Here is a 19,572-nt window from a genome sequence, read left to right as displayed (position 1 = left end):
ATGGGTCAGGCAGTGCAAGACTCAAGTTAATTCAAATTACTTTTGTTGGACTGGGTTTTGGGGTTTTGGTTTGACAGGGCTGGGTAGGGCAGGTCAGGAATGAGGGGGATCAGCAGGGCTGGGAGGGTAGGAATAACCTGGGTTGTAAATGTAACCCAGGTGGTTCATAGATTCATAGATGTTAGGGTCAGAAGGCACCTCAATAGATCATCAAGTCCGACCCCCTGCATGGCAGGAAAGAGTGCTGGGTCTAGATGACCTGAGCCAGATGCCTATCTAACCTCCTCTTGAAGACCCCCAGGGTAGGGGAGAGCACCACCTCCCTTGGGAGCCCATTCCAGACCTTGGCCACTCTAACTGTGAAGAAGTTCTTCCTAATGTCCAGTCTAAATCTGCTCTCTGCTAGCTTGTGGCCATTATTTCTTGTAACCCTCAGGGGCGCCTTGGTGAATAAATACTCACCAATTCCCTTCTGTGCCCCTGTGATGAACTTATAGGCAGCCACAAGGTCACCTCTCAAGCTTCTCTTGCGGAGGCTGAAGAGGTCCAGGTGCCCTAGTCTCTCCTCATAGGGCTTGGCCTGCAAGCCCTTAACCATACGAGTGGCCCTTCTCTGGACCCTCTCCAGGTTATCCACATCCCTCTTGAAGTGCGGCGCCCAAAACTGCATGCAGTATTCCAATCGCGGTCTGACCAGCGCCCGATAGAGGGGAAGTATCACCTCCTTGGTTCTGTTCGTCATGCATCTGCTGATGCACGATAAAGTGCCATTAGCTTTTCTGATGGCTTCATCACACTGCCGACTTATGTTCATCTTGGAGTCCGCTAGGACTCCAAGATCCCTTTCCGCTTCCGTGCCTCCAAGCAGGTCATTTCCTAGGTGTGCTGGACATTTTTGCTCCCTAGGTGCAGCACTTTGCATTTCTCCTTGTTGAATCGCATTCTGTTGTTTTCCGCCCACTTGTCCAACCTGTCCAGGTCTGCTCACAGTTGTTCCCTGCCCTCCGGCGTGTCCACTTCTCCCTACAGTTTTGTGTCATCCGCAAACTTGGACAGAGTACACTTCACTCCCTTGTCCAAGTCACTGATGAAGACATTGAAGAGTATCGGTCCAAGGACAGAGCCATGCGGGAGCCCACTGCCCACACCCTTCCAGATCGATACCAACTCATCCACTACAACTCTCTGGGTGTGACCCTCTAGCCAATTCGCCACTCACCGGACCGTGCAGTCATCCAAGTCACAGCCTCTTAACTTGTTCACCAGTATGGGGTGGGATACCATATCGAAGGCCTTCCTGAAGTCTAAGTAAACAATGTCAACCCCTACTCCTGCGTCCAGGTGTTTTGTAACCTGGTCATAAAAAGAGACTAGATTAGTCAGGCATGATCTACCTGCTACAAACCTGTGCTGGTTTCCCCTCAGCATAATTTGTCCTGCCGGGCTCTCGCAAACATGAGCCTTGATAATTTTTTCAAAGACTTTGCCAAGGATGGAGGTGAGACTGACTGGCCTATAGTTGCCTGGGTCCTCCTTCCTCCCCTTCTTGAAAATGGGGACCACATTGGCCCTTTTCCAGTCCTCCGGGACCTGGCCCGTGAGCCATGAGTGTTCAAATATTCCTGCCAGTGGCTGTGCAATGACGTTGGCCAGTGCCTTCAGTACCCTCAGATGGAGCTCATCCAGGCCTGCCGACTTAAACGCATCCAGTTTCTCCAAGTGCCTCTGCACCATCTCAGGGTCTACGCTTGGTAGTCTGGCACCTTGCTGCTGCCTCTCTACAATCCCAGTGAGAGACTTGTCGTGCCCCTCGCTTAGGAACACAGAGGCAAAGAACTCATTGAGGAGTTCAGCCTTGTCCCCCCTGTCCGTCACCAATTGCTTATGCCCATCTAGTAGAGATCCTATTCCACCCTAGGCCTTCCTTTTACTCCCTATATATCGAAAAAACAATTTTTTGTTATCCTTTACTTGAGATGCCATCCTCAGCTCCATGGTAGCTTTGGCCCATCTAACTGCCTCCCTACAAGCGCAAGCAGAGGAGGCATACTCCTCGTTAGTAGTCTCTCCCCATTTCCACTTTTTATATGCCCCCTTTTTGCCTGTAGGCTGTTCTGGATTTCTCTGGTCATCCAAGGAAGCCTCTTGGCCCCTTTCCCCCTTTTTCCCCACATCGGGATCATCTCCCTCTGTGCCCAAAGGATCATTTTCTTAAGGCACAGCCACCCTTCCTGGGCTCCCATCTCTTCAAAACTCTTACTCTGCAGTGCGTCCTTGACTAAACGCCTGAGTTCATTGAAATCAGCTTTCCTAAAGTCTAGCACTTCCACCCTACTAGTTACCTAGTATTCAGATGAGGTACCCCCTCTCCATTTGAAGGGATTTAGCAGATGTTAATGTGCTATGGGAGGAGTAGCTGCTTTATGGGGAAGGTAGAGCCGAGACCAATTGGAAATTAACCAGATACAAGTTTAATAGGGAAAGAACAGGGTGGAATATAACACATAGGTGGGGGGCAAGGGGACCCTGGGAGATAATGGTACCCCCTCCGGGCACCTGGGGGGGGGAGGAACAGGGGAGCAGGGGGGAGTCCAAGGGATTTTAGGTGAACATACACATATAGCACAGACAAATCAATAACAGCCATGAGGAGCAAGGTTCATAAAATATAAGATGCAAATCCTACAAAATTTAAGACACAGGCACCAGAGTGGGGAGAGGTAAAAGAGGTGATGGGTACCCCCCCTCCTGGGTGGGGATTCCCTTTTGCAGGCAACTCAGCTCTCCAGTGCCCTGGCTGGGAATCAAACCCAGGACTCCCACATGGCACACAAAAGCAGTACCACTGAGCTATCAATAGATTCATAGAGTCATAGATTGTAGAGTCAGAAGGGACCACAATGGATCATCGTGTCCGACCCCCTGCCCCTGGCAGGAAAGAGGACCAAGGTCAGATGACCCCAGCCAGGTGACTATCTAGCCTCCTCTTGAAGACCTCCAAGCTAGGTGAGAGCACCACCTCTCTTGGAAGCCCATTCCAGACCCTGGCCACCCTTACTGTGAAAAATTTCTTCCTAATATCTAACCTAAATCCACTCTCAACTAGTTTACACCTGTTATTCCTAGCCACTCCCTGGGGCCCCTTAGTAAGCAGCGCTTCCCCTATTCCCCATTGACCTCCCCTAATAAATGTATAGGCGGCCACAAGATCTCTCCTCAGCCGTCTCTTGTGAAGGCTGAAAAGATTCAGCTCTCTCAACCTCCCCCCATAGGGTCTATCACGAAGGCCACTAATCATGCAAGTGGCCCTCCTCTGGACCCTCTCCAGATTCCCCGCGTCCCTCCTGAAGTGCGGCACCCAAAACTGGACACAGTACTCCAACTGCAGCCTGACCAGTGCCGCATAGAGTGGGAGCATCACCTCCCTTGTTCTATTAGTCATTCATCTGCTAATGCACGACAAGGTGCGATTGGCCTTGTTGATGGCCTCGTTACACTGCCGGCTCATGTTCATCTTGGAGTCAATTATGACTCCAAGATCCCTCTCTGCCTCCGAGCTGCTGAGAAGGACACTCCCTAACCCATAGGTGTGCTGGGGGTTCCTTCTTCGCAGGTGGAGTACCTTACATTTATCTTCATTAAATTGCATCCCATTTCTCTCTGCCCATTGATCCAACCTGTCCAGGTCAGCCTGAATCTGCTCCCTGCCCTCCGGTGTACTAACTTTTTCCCATAACTTGGTATCATCAGTGAACTTGGAGAGGGTGCTCTCCACACCCTCATCCAAATCAATAATGAAAATATTGAATAATATTGGTCCGAGGACCGAACCCTGCGGGACCCCGCTGCCCACCTCCCTCCAGGTCGAGAAGGAACCATCCACCACCACTCTCTGGGTGCGGTCCCTAAGCCAGTTGACCACCCACCTGACCATGTAGGCATCCACTCTGCAGTCTGCTAGCTTCCCAATGAGGATAGAGTGCGAAACTGTGTCAAAGGTCTTCCTAAAGTCCAGGAAGATGACATCAGCCCTGGCTCCCGCGTCCAGGCAGTGCGTGACCTGGTCAAAGAAGGCTACAAGGTTTATCAGGCAGGATCTACCTGTGACAAACCCATGCTGGTTTCCCCATAGCATTGTTTCCCCTGCTGGGCCTTCACAAATGTGTTGGTTGATTATTTTCTCTAGCATTTTCCCAGGAATAGAGGTAAGTCTGACTGGTCTAAAGTTACCCAGCTCATCCCTTCTCCCTTTCTTGAAAATGGGCACCACATTGGCCCTTGTCCAGTCCTCGGGGACCTGGCCGGAGCACCACGAGTGCTCGAACAGCTGTGCCAGCGGCTCAGCTATAACACTGCCCAATTATTTCAGCAGTCGTGGATGGAGGTCATCCGGGCCTGCTGACTTGTACCCATCCAGCTCCTCCAGGAGCTCCTTAACTATTCCAGAACTAACTGTAGGCGGACTGGTGCCATGTGGACATCTGTCAATGTCAATGATCGAGGTGGGCGAATTGGCTTGGTCTGTATATAGAAATACTGAAGCGAAGAACTCATTGAAGAGCTCTGCTTTTTTCCCCACGTCAACCACCAACTGTCCTGATTTGTCCTGCAGGGGTCCTGGGTTGCTCTGAGCTTTCTTTTTGCCTGCTATATATATACCTAGGCTACTAACTGTAACTCCAGGCTCTAGTGCCTCCAGGATCCTCCATGTGCCATCTGCACACCAAGCTGCCCGGCTTCATGGCAGAGGGGGGTCAGAAAGAACCCAAGCTGCCTTTGATCCCAATGGGACCCAGCACATGCCACTCCTAGGAGGGTAGGGGACTGCAGATCAGGAGTGAAGGGCCCTGGCAGTGTATGGTGAGGGCTGTGCTAAACTGTTATATGTGGCCATACACCCCAGAGCTGGGTGCAATCTCAGCCCTCCCCATACATTGTTCTATGCAGCTGTTACACCCCAGAGCTGCGTGCATATCTGCCATTCTCATACACTGTTATATGTGGATATTACACCCCAGAGCTAGGGCTACCCCATGCCATGCCTCTGTGGCACTGGGGGAATCTCTTGGACCAGGAGCTTCACTCCTGGTCTGATAGCCTTGCTGGGGTGCTGGTTTTAGGGAGACCCCTGGTCACCCAGGCAGTTCCCTAATTGCCAGGACAGCTCCCCCTGACACTGACCACAGTAGCAGACCATGGTACTGTCTCCTCATCTCTCTGGACACAACTGTGTCAACCCAGGACTGCTCCATGTGTGCCCAGCTCAGGAGTGTAATGGCCATGTATAACAGTGTCTGGTGAGGGCTGTGACGAAATGTTATACGTGGCCGTTGCACCCAGCTCTGGGGTGCATCTCAGCCCTTCCCATACATTGTCGTATGTAGCTCTTACACCCCAGATCTGGGCACATCGTTGCCCTCATATTGAACTGTTACATGTGGCCGTTACACCCCAGAACTAGGGCCACCCCATTCCCTACCTCTGGCACTGGGGTCTCTTCTGGACACCCCTGATCAAGTGGGCTGGCCCAGGAAAGATTTCCAGCTGTCACCCAAACCCTGCCGGTGCACCTCACTCCCTACATGCGGCTCCCTGCCCCTTCAGCCCAGCTGGTGCCACTCACTCCTGACCTGCAGCACCCTGCACTCCCAGAAAGAGGCAGCAGTATGACTGTCAGGCAGAGCAATGGCAACCAGAGGATGGTCAAAAGGGGACAGAGACATGCTGCTGGGGACAAAAATAGGTTTAGAAGGAACAGGAGTACAGCAGCAGTCGGTTAATGGGGGCTTTTTTTAAAGACCCGGGAGCTACGGCTGGGCAGGGGTGCTCAGGGGGGCTGGGGGAGCAGGCAGGGGTCTCCTCATGGTCCCCTCCTCCAGGCCCCCCTCCCCTGCCCCCTACTTACCAGCATGGAGTTCTAGTCCAGCTCCCTGCTGCAGTGAGCAGGGACTGCCCAAATCACCAAAGCTCTCCTAATCTTTTTTTAATCATTTTGGAGAGCTTCAAATCAATTTGGACCTTTTAACTGGTCTCCTGATTGATTCTGATTTGGAGATTCAGCTACCAAATTGGGCCAAATCTCCTCCCAATTGAATCAGCACCTGAAGCTTCGCACAGCCCTACTAAGTGATAAGAAAATTCCTCTCATTGAGCCTGAGCTGTTTCTTTCTTCACCTCAACCCACACCATGCCCCTGCTGTGTCGGGGGTGAAGGGGTTAGCCCATGTGGTCACTTTGTGGTGATCACAGGGGGAGGGGAAGTTGGAATAGGCTGATCATGGCTCCCCCAACCCCAATTTCGGGGAAGCTGTCCTGGGCATGGGGATCTCTAGTACCCAAGGAATCTTAATCAACCTTGATAAGAATCCCAGCCCACCGCCATACTGGTTCTCAGCTTTGGAAAAATTCCTGCTTTTTGATGCGAAGATACAAAAGATAGGAGACACAAGATTCTTTCTATTTTACATAAAAATTCCTGTAGTAATGTTTCCATTCAGGCTTTAATCTGGGTAGTCTGGGTACATGATACCCAGATGCCAACACACAGGGAGGTGGGGGTGGGGACAGACAGCCAGACCTTTTATGTACCCTTGTGTATCCCTAAGTGTACCCCACACCCAGCGCCCAGTGCAACAAGTGTGCAGAAAAAGTGGGGGGCAGAACTGCTTCGGGACCAGGGTTGGACACAGGGGCAGCCCCTTTGGGAGGCCTGCAGTACAGGCCCCCAATGCCAATCCAGACTTGTGAGGGGGAGGCAGGCAGGCTCACTCTTGCAGACCTTTGCATGGAAAGATTTCCTGCCCCAACCAGCAGTGCCCCATGTAACAAGCAATAAGTGCCCCCCAAAAAGCAGGAGGCTTTGCAAGGAAGACGGACAGCACTGCTTATTGAACTCAATTCCCCCCCCCCTGAATAAAACAACCTGTGTCTCTCAAGCAAAGCCACCAAGAATTCCCCCCCAAAAACAACCCAGCACGACCCAAGAAAATAAACCAACCAAAATATCAAATCTTGTCCTAAAACGCTACCTGGCAGTAAAGTAGTACTGAAAGGGCAGGAGGGTAACATTGATCTGATATGCCCCCTAGCACATTTTACTAATTATAGCATAATAAGCCATTACATGGTAAATCACATCCATGTTACTGAATTAGTCATCATAAACTAAGAAAGGAAAATTAAACCAGAAACATTTTTAGTGGGTAAATGCTGATTACGTGGACACGCACCCCAGAATTGCAAAAGAAATGGTAGCTTAATTAGTGGAACATTAAGACCATTAAAAGGGAGAGAGGGTTGTTGACTCCTGTGAAATGAAAAGCTTAGAAGAAATGAGGCTTCAAAATAAGCCATGAAGTCAAAGGACTCACTTACTGCTGCCTGAATAGAAACTAAGTTCTCATTGCTGGGCAGTTTATTTTAAACCTAGAATCACGGGTAGGGGAGTGCAACTGCACCACTGAAGTGCCCCTGTCCTCCTCCTTTCCCTCCTCCCAACCCGAGATCTGAATGAGAGGTAGAGTCAAAGCTAGCCTAGACAGATGCAGCTTAATTTTAGTCAAGGGAGAGTCAGTTTACACTATCTCTGAATTTGGCTCAAAATTTTTTTCTGGGTATAGTATTAAAGCACAAGACATTAAGTGTTTCCTTAGCTTTGTTAGGAAAGTTGTCTCAACTATAACAACATATGAGGCTATCAAAACATTGGCCAGATTATCTGTGGACAGAGGCCCCCCCCCAACAAAATATAATTTGATTAGGAATATGATACAAAAAAATGTAAGTAAAAGGGAAACCAAAGCAGACAAAAGTCACACCTAGAGTACAGGTACAGGAAAATGAATTGAGGATGATTTAACAAGAGTCTTGAAACTCTCTATGAGGATTTAAGCTACCCAAAAGTCTTCTAAACAACAGAACAAATATGGAAGCTCCAAAAGATTTCTTTGCTATGCAGAAGGCAACTCCACACCCCGGAAGAAAGACAGTTGTATCAGAGAAGAGGCCAGGAATCATGATCTTTTTAAGACACAAATAAGTTAAGAACGTTGTGGTAATAAGGGAGTTATAGATCACTGACTATGACTGATTTGAATTGAACAGAGCTGCCATTGCAAATTAACATTTTTCCAATAGTCCACATATAAGCTATGTCTACATGGAAATTAGAAGGTGTTACTGCAACAACAGAAGCATCTGATGTAGGATCACAGGAGTAGATGCAGCCTTTTAGGGCATTGACTCCAGTCCGCTGTATTCACAGGCAAATATGTGCTCAAAGGTTTCTAAAAATCATTCCTTCCAAATCCTCACAGACCACAATACAGAGTTAACTTTAAACTAGTTAACTCTGGCTCCAATAGCACTGAAGCCATGGCACCCTTTGCAAGAGGACCAAGGACCCTGTTTGCAGCAAGTTATTTTCTGTCAAGAGTACAAAAGTAAGCGACTCCAGTGCTTATTGAGCATCAGGCCAGTGGAGGAAATACTAAAACAAAGAAAGGTTTCCACATGTGAAGGTATCAAATGATTGATGAATTCTGAAACACCACTGGTGAATTGAAATAGCTCTTTTGAAAAGGAAAAATGCATTGAACAAGACACAAAGGCAATCACACTTCATGAAGAAGTACTCAAAGGTAGGGGGTAAGTAAGGAGACTGCATACTGGAAAAAATAGAAAAAGAAGATGAAGCCAGCAATAAAATATTGTTTACAACCTTTTTAAGACTTGCAAGGAAAAACAGAAGTTAAAAGCAGAGTAAAAGGTACATACAGAAGTGCTCCACACATGTTTTACAGCACAATAATTTAGAGCACTTTTCATAGCACTATAAAGATACAGCACTTTCAAACATGACAGAAGTGCAATGCTGGGTGGGTGGGCCTTTGAGCCTCCCTGCACTTTCCAAGCTAGGAGTGTTGTGCAGCCTCCTGGAGCTTCTCCACTGGTCAGAAGTTTGACCAGCATAAAGAAGTTATTTAAAGCACTGTAGGGTGCTACTGGGTGCAGACAGGAGCGACAATTTTTGCCCAATCTGGCCACAGAAAGCAGCTTATGGCTATGACTAAACACAAGCGCACAGCTGCAAACAGCTTAAAAAATGGCTGAGCAGGTGAAAATCTGACTCCTCCTTGCATGAGGTACCAGATAAAGACAATTCAAAATGTAGCATTTTGTGTAACTTGTATTTGCGAAGCTCCCAGCCTGTTGCTGTTTTCAGAATGGGAGGGAAGAAAGGGAGAGAGGGAGCTCAGTCTCAGGTTTTTGACCCCCCTGGAGGGTGGAGCAGATGTATTGGGTCTCCATTTCACCCACCCCACCCTTCAGCACTGGCTGGGGAACCCAAAGAATGATACCATTACTGCCTTTCCTCCCTCACATTCTGAAAATACTTTGCAGAAATCATTCTGGCTTACAGCTTGGAGCTGTACTTCCATCTGAACCCAAAGTGCTGTAAAATGCAGTGCTTCAAATTTGATGCTTCATTTAACAAGGGTTAATTTGAAGCACTGTACCTGCCTTTAAAGTGCTGTAAAGCTGTGCACTTGTGTTAAATCATGGCAATAAAGTTCTTTGAATGGCAAAAAAGCAACTTCTGTATATCCCCTCTAGCCAAAAGTATACATATTATTATCAAGGGTTAAAACATGAAAGGAAAAAAATTAAAGGAAAAATAAAAGTAATACAGATTTTTAAAAATGGCTGGGCTATTGAACTGCTTTTTACTGATAATATTATAAGAACAAAAAGAATGAATGACTGGAAAGCAATGGAGATATATAAATGAAAAAAAAAGCAGATAAGAGAGCACATGAAGGGTAGGTACAGATGGTCAAGAAGTCCAAGGCTGAATCGATTCAGTCTTTACAGGTTAGTCTAAACTGCACAGATTAAATTGAAACATAAATAAACAGACATTTACCTTTGATTCAAGAACTGCAGGCACGTGCCTGCAGTGGCTCAGGCCAGAAACTGGGGGATGCTAGAGCATGGCTCTCTGGCTGTATGTTCAGTTTCTCTTTCTGCTGCCCCTGAGGTCTCTGGGATTTACAGTCCAGAATTACAGCAGCAGAACTCTGCAGGGTTGCTCATCACTTCCTCTTCCTGCTTCCAGGTGCCTCTGGGATTTGTAGTCCACAGACACAGCCAGCAGTAAATTAAGCAGGGGGACAAGTGTTTAACCCCCCTCCATGGGCCCAGAACCCAGCCAAGGTGTGCCTGGGTGGGGGCAGCAGTCCCCCCTGTAGACTGGGCTGCATTCCCACAGCTGGGCTTCCCCCCACCTCCACTCCCTTGTCAGACAGAAGTTTCATAAGCCAGTTTGACTCAAATCAGTTAAGTCTGATACTACATTCAACCAGGTTTATCTTAAACCAGTTTCAGCTATTTTGAAATGGGTTTTTGTGCACTGCACTTCTATTCTGTTACAGGTTTAAACCAGTTTCTAATCACTTAAATCAGTTTATGTGTAACTTCTGTCCCTAACTGACTTGACTAAAACCAAAAACATCCAAGTCAACAAATCGGGATATCATATATGCCAGATCATTAAGGGGAAAGGAAGAAGTTACTGTTATAGATTACTATATTTGGTATGGATATTTCCTTATTTTAAAGATATATCCAGGGTCCCTGGAGTCCATGGTAGACAACTTTTATGTAAGTATAAATTTTTATATATATATATATATATATATATAAAAATCACTGGCAATTTTTAAAAGAAATTGTAGAGCTAGAAATTGTAAAGCTAGAAAGTGGAAAAAGAGTAACTATGATAACAGTTTTGATAAAAGTATACAAGGAAATATTCTTACGATTACCATCTACTCACTTCACTTACTAGAAAAGTACAGGAAGAAATGTTAAATAAAAAGTCTCAGATTCTAAAACAGGAATTCCCAACTTTTTTGTCAGCATGACCTCATTTAAACACTGGAAATTGTTTGCAGTCCCAAAATGATGCAGAGAAAATCAGCACACCCTCCCGCAATGGACAGCTTGGCTGGAGAAGAGCCCATGGGGGGGGGGGGGGAGGAGGATGCGGGCTGCCTGCTGAGGGCTCAGGGCTATCCACTCTGCTACCCTCCTCCTGGGCCCTCTGCATCCCAGCAGGTGGGAGGGCAGCAGGGCAGGAAACCCTGAGGCCACAGTTAGCAGCCCACGTCTGCCATGTGCACAAATGGTGGTAGGACTCCATGACCTACTGAGGTCCCTTCCGATCCTAACATCTTTGAACCTATAGAAATCTGGGGGGGCACATGACCCCCCCATGCCTCCTTCCCCATAAGTGCATGCAGTAGCAGGGCACCAGCCATAGGCAGAGGAAGAAAATATGATGGGGGGGAGGGGCTGAGCACACATGCCACCCCCAGCAGGTAGGTCTGCCATGGGGAAGGAGTGGGCAGGGGGCTGATTGAGGCCCCCATGGTGAGGGAGGGAGTGGGGCTGGGGCAGGGCTGGAGTGAATGGGGTCCCAGGGCTGGGGCCAGTTGTAGGACACTTGGAGCCTGGGTAGCTCGTCCAGGGGTGTGGGGGGGCTCCTACCGCCATGCGCACCCCTGGGGCAGGCACAGGGGGCACGTGCCTCCTGGATCTTTGTGTGGGGTGGAGGCAGCTGCTACTCCGGCTACTCTGTGCACCCCACTGCCAATGCCCTGGCAGCCACACAATGCCACGTGCCTCCCACCACCAGGCAGGCAGAGCAGCAAGCTCATAGGAGGCATGTGGCATCACACAACTTCCAGGGCACTGGCAGTGGGGTGCAGAGCACAGCCTGCAGGAGCAGCCTCCTCCGCCCCACACACAGCTCCAGGAGGCACATGCCCCCTGTGTCTGTCCTGGTGGCGGGAGCCCCCCCATGCTCCTGGACAAGTCACCTGGGCTTCAAGCATCCCACAACCTGCCCTGGGCCCTATTCACTCCCATCCCCTGCAGGGGCCTTGATCTTTCCCCTGCAAACCTCTTCCCTCCCCTATGCCCCTCCCCATCCACGCATTTACCCGGTGGGAACTGCTCCACATAGGGCCAGGTTGGGCTGAGTTCCTGCTCGCATGCAGGCTCTAGTTGTTCTCTGTGTCTGTATGCACTCCTCTCCCACACCCTGCTGCAGCTGCCCGGGCCCGGGTTGCCTGCGTTTGAAGGGGCTAAGGCCCATTAGCCCTGGCCTTCTGCTGGCTATGGAGCCAGCCCCAGATGAGCTGCCCATGGCTCCATTCTGATCCTCCAGCCGGGCCTCACATTCCCGCCCCAGCCCTGGGCCACATGCACTTGTCCAGCTGGGCAGTATCCCCAGCCCCAGCCCTAGCCCTGCCCCATTCCTGTCCTTACTGCAGACTTACCTGGAGGGAGCTGTAGGATCTGCTCTCCATGCTGCCTGGCTGGCATGTGCATATGTGTGCACGCACGTGCATGTGGCACCACCTGCCTCATTGCCTTCCTCCTGCTTCCCTCAGCCCCAAACAGTCCCTTGCATGATGGAACTTTGCCAGTCTGCAAGGGGAACCCACCATTTCCTGCTTTCTTCTGTGATTTTGATTACAATCAGGCAAAACTGTTGAGTGTCTTTCTGACCCCATTTTTTATTGTTGCAACCCCAAATGGGGTTGCAACCCCAATGTTGATAACCGCTGTTCTATAAGAAAACATTCATTCCCAGCTCCTCTCAGCAGCAGTCCCTTATTGAATTTAGAGACTGTAATGTATTTGCTACATTGGAAGCTTAGCCATCTTGCACAAGATCTCACCAGTTATTACTTGGGGGAAAAAGAATCTAAGGCGGGTTGGTAAATAAGCTGTTTTACACTAAGTAAAACTTGCCTGTTTGACCTTAAAAAAGACAGTATTTGAAGGAAAGCAGGCAATGGACAGTGATGGCTGCAGCTACAAAACAGGGTGCTAATTAATGTTGTAACGAATACTGTGTTAATCCCTAGTTGAACTTCAAACCAGAAGACCACAACCTGAGCAGTGCAGAGAAAAGGAAGTACAACCTAAGATTAGTGGAGACTACAGTCAGAAAAGAGCTTGTGTAGAAGTTGTGTGAGAAAAAGAAGAGATGAAAGGAAGCAACCATGGACATAGCCCAGGATCAGCATCTGAAGTGAGCTTCAGCTCACGAAAACTTGTGATACAGACGTAGATATAGAGCTATCTGTCTACTTTGGCTAGTCTATCAGGTGCAAATCTATCCTGCCTTCTATTTGATTTCAGACTAAGACAGCTAATTCCATCTCTTAGTGAAATGACGACATTGGGCTGAGGACAACAGGCAGCATGTTAGGATCTTGATGACACAGCTGCTGTTATACCTTAGGACTTAACCGCCCTTTGAAGCTGGTTGGGTTTATGTTTTTTATTGTAACCATTGTGCTTACAGTATTTGCACCTTTTACTTCTAGCAGCTCTAATATGTTAATTCTGTTAATCAAGAGTGAGTATTTTTGGGAACTCACTGAAGGCAAGGGCACAAGAAGTCTAGTGCCTACAAGATTATGCAACACCCAGCATGTTTCCAAACAACGAGGGACTGGTTTATCACAACACCCTGCTGCGGGGTCTGTTACATTATCTTTATTTATGAGCTAGAAGAGGGATCCAATGCAAATGGATCTAGGAAAATAAGGTCAGGGAACATCAAAATGAGAATCAACCCTAGATACATGTAGTTAATACCATCTGTGGGAAAATAATGTAAAACAAGTATTCAGTGGTTAGGAGAGAGATGGGAAGTTGTAACCTAAGGCTGATAGTGAACAGCAAATTTAAAATGAGCTTTTAATACAACATGCAGAGTGAAGGAGATTTAATTTTGCTGAAATTTGGGACAGTATATAGAGGGACACCAAATAATCTAGAGAATTGAGGTAATAGTCCCTTCCTATCTGGCACTGAAGAGACTAAGATGAGAATAAATTGCATTCAATTTTTAGGACACCTGCAGTGCTAGTATAGTATTATGTAAAATGGAGGGACTTCAACAAAGAAAAATGAATTAGGAGTTGACAGGGGTGTTTTGGCGGTGTGGATAGGACAGAGAACAGGGGACTTAAAAGTACCACATTTGAATTGCTTGGCAAGCTAATAACTTAGGAAGCTAGCATGGATGAGAAAAGTAAAACCCAGGAAAGAGAAATAAACTACTTATTTTTACCATTTAAGACATTGAGGTGCAGAATATGGTCCAAATGGAGACTAAATTCAGGAAAGAAAATGTACACTCAATTTATGAAAAATTCACTGATACTGATATCTAATAAACCACTGAGGACTGTGATGTGGAGGTAAGACTAGGAAGATTAATGTCCATGCAACTATTCTTTCAAGATGCATACAATTGTCTCCATCAGTTTTTCTACAGCATACTTCCCTATAGTATCCAACTACAGACACGTGGAACCACAAAAAATAGGGATTCTAATCCCATCAATCTACAGCTATATGTATTTAGTATAGTAAATGTTGTGAAAAGAAATTAAGCATAAATGGAGAGGTCTGAATAGAATTCAGAAGTTACCAAGTGTTTCTTCGAGATCTCTAGATTTCTGGATAACCCATTCCAAATGGCACTACCAAAAATATGTTTGATAAATGCTGAGGAGACATTGTCTCCTTAGTAGTGAAAACCATTCCTGTAGCATAAATTCTTCACAACTTATTTTCTCAAACTGAAACTTGGGAAGATGGTAACAAAAATAGAGAACCGGGAAGAAAGAAAGTAATTAAGCTGTTTCTTGTGATCTATACTGGGGAGGCTAACTTGTTGCATGAGTGCCACAAGCAGCATGGGTAGCCTCTCTGTGTGGCAAGCGATAGATCAGGGAGGTGACAAGTACCACAGCAGCAGACATCACAGGAAGCAGAAAGCAGAGCAGTATATTGGGCAAGGAGCACAAAATGGGGAACAGAAAGCATAGCAGGAGATTGGACAATGGAGGAGGATTAGAGTGACAGTTGGAGAGGGTGTGGGGCTAATTTGTGACATGTCTCAAAAACGTTGGCCCCCACTGATCTACAACAATGGGGCTGGACTATTTCAATGGCTTTTCAATGAAATGGCATGTAAACAATCACTTAAGGTGACCAATATGAAACAGTAAGAAAACCATGCTATGTTCAGACACTATAAACTATGGAACCCTTCTTTACTACTTATTACAATAAGTTGGCAACCACTGTTAAATAGTATTTGGTATTGTTTAGTGGATTTTATCCCTCTAATGGATTCCATAAGTAAAAAAAAAACAAAAAAAAAACCCAAAAAATAGAACAAAACCTGGCATTTGGCAGATGCTGTGGATAGTTTAGCAGTGACAAACTGACACACAGCTGTGCATATCTGGCAGATAGCTTTTTCAGGCTGTATTTTCAAGATAGCCAGCCAGCAGCCAGATGTTTAGGGAAATCCCCCATTGTTACTTCATAGAAAGAGAAGGAGTTGTCCTCTGGCAGTTCTCCATGGCGGAAAACTTAGAGCCACTAATCTAGCTGTCTCTCCAAATCTGACTTACTATCAGATTTCCAACTCTCTACCACACTTTACAATTGTGTGGCAGATTGTTTGGGCTGTAATACAATGCACACAGGTGGGACCAACTGCTCTAAGTTCTGTGGCTCCATATAACTCTACAACAGGTCTTATAAAAATTTGCTTAAAGAAAGAGGAACAGGAGGCGTAATGGGGTGTAAGGCAAGGGCCATCAACACCTGAAGTTGTGTTACTGTTCATTAGATCTATCCAGATATTTATGTGGCCCATACTTCCAAACTGACCAAAAGCCACTTAAACATTCCAGAACAAAAATAATTTCTCTTCCTTTCCACATTTTTAAGAGAAATAGCTTAATGGGATGAGTGGTTTGGCATGTGTTAGTTTATGTTTGTGCAAGGGAAGTGGATGCACTACAGCTCTATGAAGAGATACTGAAGAAAATCCAAGTCACAGAAATATGTTTTTCATTTAGTTCTGAGAAAGATTTATCCACAGCCACTCCTGTTGTTTCTTGAGACAGCTCTTTTGAAGTTTTGTTTCCTACAGAAACAGCCTCTCTACTCGCTGTCAATTTTGTAGCTCTAGTGGTTCAACTTAACTATCATGAGAAGTTATGTTCAAAAAAAGAAATAGGATTTTCAGGGACACAGGGCCAGTGCTGAAGATGGCTTTCATTATACCAGAACAGTGACCTTGAAGGGACTTTCTGCTTAATGGGAGGATATACAAAAAGCTGAACACCAAGGCTATGAGTACTATGGCTTGTGCCAAGCAGAAAGGCTTTGACACACAACCAATTGCAAAGATGGTACACAACCCTAGTTTCACTAATCTGAAATCTAAACCTTCCGCTGCTCACTGTTTTATCTATTCTTGGACACATACTCTTCCACAATACAACAGGAATTCTCCCAATCACAAAGGGTTCCTCTGAAAATGTATCAGAATGGGGTTAACTTTGGGCTTTCCTCTTAGAAACGACAAAATATGCAAGTAAGGGATCAGCAAAAATCTTCCCCCTAGGTCTCTAGTACGTGCTCCAATGCACAGTGTAGGTTAAACTATCAAGTAACTCAAATGTGGTACTTCCCATAGCTTGGGAACCTCCAGGCTAAAGGGTATGTTTTGAACTTAAGGATCAAGTTAATCATTGGACAGAATTTTTTTGTCTATTGTGAAAGTTTTTTACTCTTGTATTCTATATGGTAGTTGTTCTTGGTTTTTTAATTATGTTCATCAGGGGATGAAGATAGACCAGCTGTCATTTTTTTTTTTGAAAATGTGCATTGTTTTTTCAGGATGGCAGTCAAAACTGACAATACAGTATTTTTGGGGACTATTTTTTTTGACAGGCAGTACTGCAATAACATTAGCAAAACAGCAGCAACAGCAGTTGTGGTGATAGCACTTTTCTCTAATTCAGGCCTGAATGATGACTTAAAAAGAATTCGAAGGCTTTGGCAAGAATAACACCGGAATAAAGAGTGGAAAACCGGAATAACTTCACTGAAGTCAAACCAGAAAAAGGGGTCAAAGCAAAAACCAATGTGAATCCTCCATAAGGCAGATCAGGATTAGGCCCACAAGCAGAAACAGGTTTACTAGGGTTGCTTTAGCCTAATAAGTTGCTTTCAACTGATAAAGTAATTAAAATGATCTTTTATCACTGAGTTAAAATACACCCAGAGAGACATTATACCTGTAGCGTGAAACCTTCCCCCTCTAAAGTCAAAAGCAAAACATGCAGGCCATTAGCCTTTATATTAGGGATACGTGCCTTTGAAATCAGTGTGTTCTGTAATACTGTATGAAAACGGAAATAAAATCCCAGCCCAGTACTTTTAGTCAATCTCTCCTTTACATATGGCCCCCATAATGATGATAACATCTAAATGCCTCAGAAGGGTTTGTCCTCCCAACACCCCTGTAAGATAGAAAATACTATTAATCTCATTTTCTAAAGGAACAGACACAGTGGTAAAGTACAAGTTACTTGCTCAAGATCACAGAAAAAACTGATGGCAGAGCAAGAAACTAAACCCAGGTTTCCTAAGTTCCAAAGTAGTATGATAATCATGCGCATGCAGCCAGCACCCAAGTACTACCATACAATAAAAGCAGCTTAAACAAAGCATTGCTCTTACACCAACTTCCCAAAAAGAAACCATGCAGACACACATATGTACACACATACATCATCATTTGTGACTTGACTTTACCTGCAAACAATAAGAACAGACTACATGTATGCTGTTTGCTGCAAAATGAAGTCTGAATCTATTGTATGAATTTACTACACAAGGAAGGGAAGAGAGTGATGTACTCAACTTCAACAAAGTACCCTAACCAGGAAATCCAACTACCTCCAAAAGCAAGACTAAGGGCATGGAGAAATGTACCATTTTAAAGAGCAGACAACTTACCTCTCAGTAACTTACAGCTGATCTGCTGTAACTGTTTTTTTGGTATGCTCCAGTCATATTAAAACAATTATGTTGGGTTCATCTGCACACCATAAGTCTTCCCATCAACCTATTTAAAAGTGGTGTAACTGTTTTGTTTGCCTGTAACAGGGAGGCCATCCTTCTGTTACTTATGCAATAAGGAAATGATACTTACCGCAGCTGCTACGGAGTGGCCAGAGAAACGATGATGTCATCAGATGGCGGTGGCAATGTTAACTGCACCTGCAGAGGAGAGTAATGAAGCAACGACTCACCAGAAATGGCTCACTGACAAGTAAGCAGGAAAGACTCAATCTTGCCCGAGAAGGGGAACCACGAGTTCTGTTAGAGTGATGACCAGAGTGATTTGTGCAGAGGCATGGAGTGAAGGAGAGTCAGCACACAGGGTGAGAAGCCCCAGTGACTGCTGACTGAGCTGACAGCAGACAGAGGGAACATTTTGCACCCAGACGAAAGTAACTGGATTATTTGTAAGTTGAGGGACCTTACAAATGGCAGTGACGCGTATCACTGAAGAAGAACAGAGATGAGGCAAGAGTAACCCCTCTCTACAAAGACTAAGACTGTGGGCAATCTATTTGGGACTTTGCTTATCTGTTTGTGTTATACTGTTAGAAGAATCTGAGCCATAGCATATGAGGTTTTTTCTTTTTTCTTTCTGTTTTGACCTGATGTGGGCAAAGATGTGTAAAATAAAGAAAGAAAAAGAATACAGCATGTGTAAACACCAAGAGGAGTCCTCTGTGTGATAACGTATACATTTTTCATAGATTTCATAGACGTTAGGGCTGGATGGGACCTCGGAAGATCAAGTCCAGCCCCCCGCCCGAAAGGCAGGAAGTCAGCTGGGGTCATAGGATCCCAACAAAATAAGCATCCAATTTTCTTTTGAAGGTGTTCAATGTAGGTGCTTGAACCACCTCCGATGGCAGGCTATTCCAGACCTTGGAGGCTCAGACAGTAAAGAAATTCTTCCTTATGTCCAGCCTGAAACGGTCTTGCAGTAGTTTATAACCATTCAACCTCATCATCCCTTGGGGTGCTCTGGTGAACAAACATTCCCCCAGATACTGGCGGTCACCCCGATAAACTTATAGGTGGCCGTCAGATCACCCCTGAGCCTGCGCTTTTCCAGACTAAACCCCGTAGCTCTCAGCCTGTTGTCATAAGGTCAGTTTTCCTGACCTCTGATCATGCACATGGCTCTTCTCTGGACTCTCTCAAGCTTCTCCACATCCTTTTTGAATTGTGGGGCCCAAAACTGGATGCAGTACTCCAGCTGCAGCCTCAGCAAGGTCAAGTACAAGGGGAGAATGACGTCCTGGGATTTGTTGAGAAGCATCTATGGATGCAAGCCAGCGTTTTCCCACTTTACTAGCTGCAGTATTGTATTGAAGACTCATGTTCATCTTGTGGTCGGTCATGACCCCCAAGTCTCTTTCTTCCATAGTGTTAGCAAGCGTAGCACTGCCGAGCCTATAAGGATGCCATCAAGGCATGGCAGGTGAGTAAGCCATGAACGAGTCTCGAGGGTTTTCTTTTTTTTTATTTCCCTTTCTTACACATTACAGAATTTTTGTGCATTGGCTGGGAAATGAAACTAGATGGAGAAGA

General features: G+C 46.1%; 1 long non-coding RNA gene across 1 annotated transcript; it reads right to left on the bottom strand.

The window, feature by feature from the left end:
- Nucleotides 1-1,177: 1,177 nt before the first annotated feature.
- On the bottom strand, nucleotides 1,178-18,019 carry LOC132243458 (uncharacterized). Its single transcript, XR_009455038.1, has 3 exons — nucleotides 17,917-18,019; nucleotides 3,927-4,060; nucleotides 1,178-1,353 (listed from the first exon to the last, which is right to left on the bottom strand). It is a non-coding gene; the product is annotated as an uncharacterized LOC132243458 (long non-coding RNA).
- Nucleotides 18,020-19,572: the final 1,553 nt, after the last annotated feature.

Source organism: Alligator mississippiensis, chromosome 10, assembly GCF_030867095.1.
Source record: "Alligator mississippiensis isolate rAllMis1 chromosome 10, rAllMis1, whole genome shotgun sequence".
In the NCBI taxonomy this organism is placed as follows: domain Eukaryota; kingdom Metazoa; phylum Chordata; order Crocodylia; family Alligatoridae; genus Alligator; species Alligator mississippiensis.
This window is presented reverse-complemented; position numbering and strand designations above follow the sequence as displayed.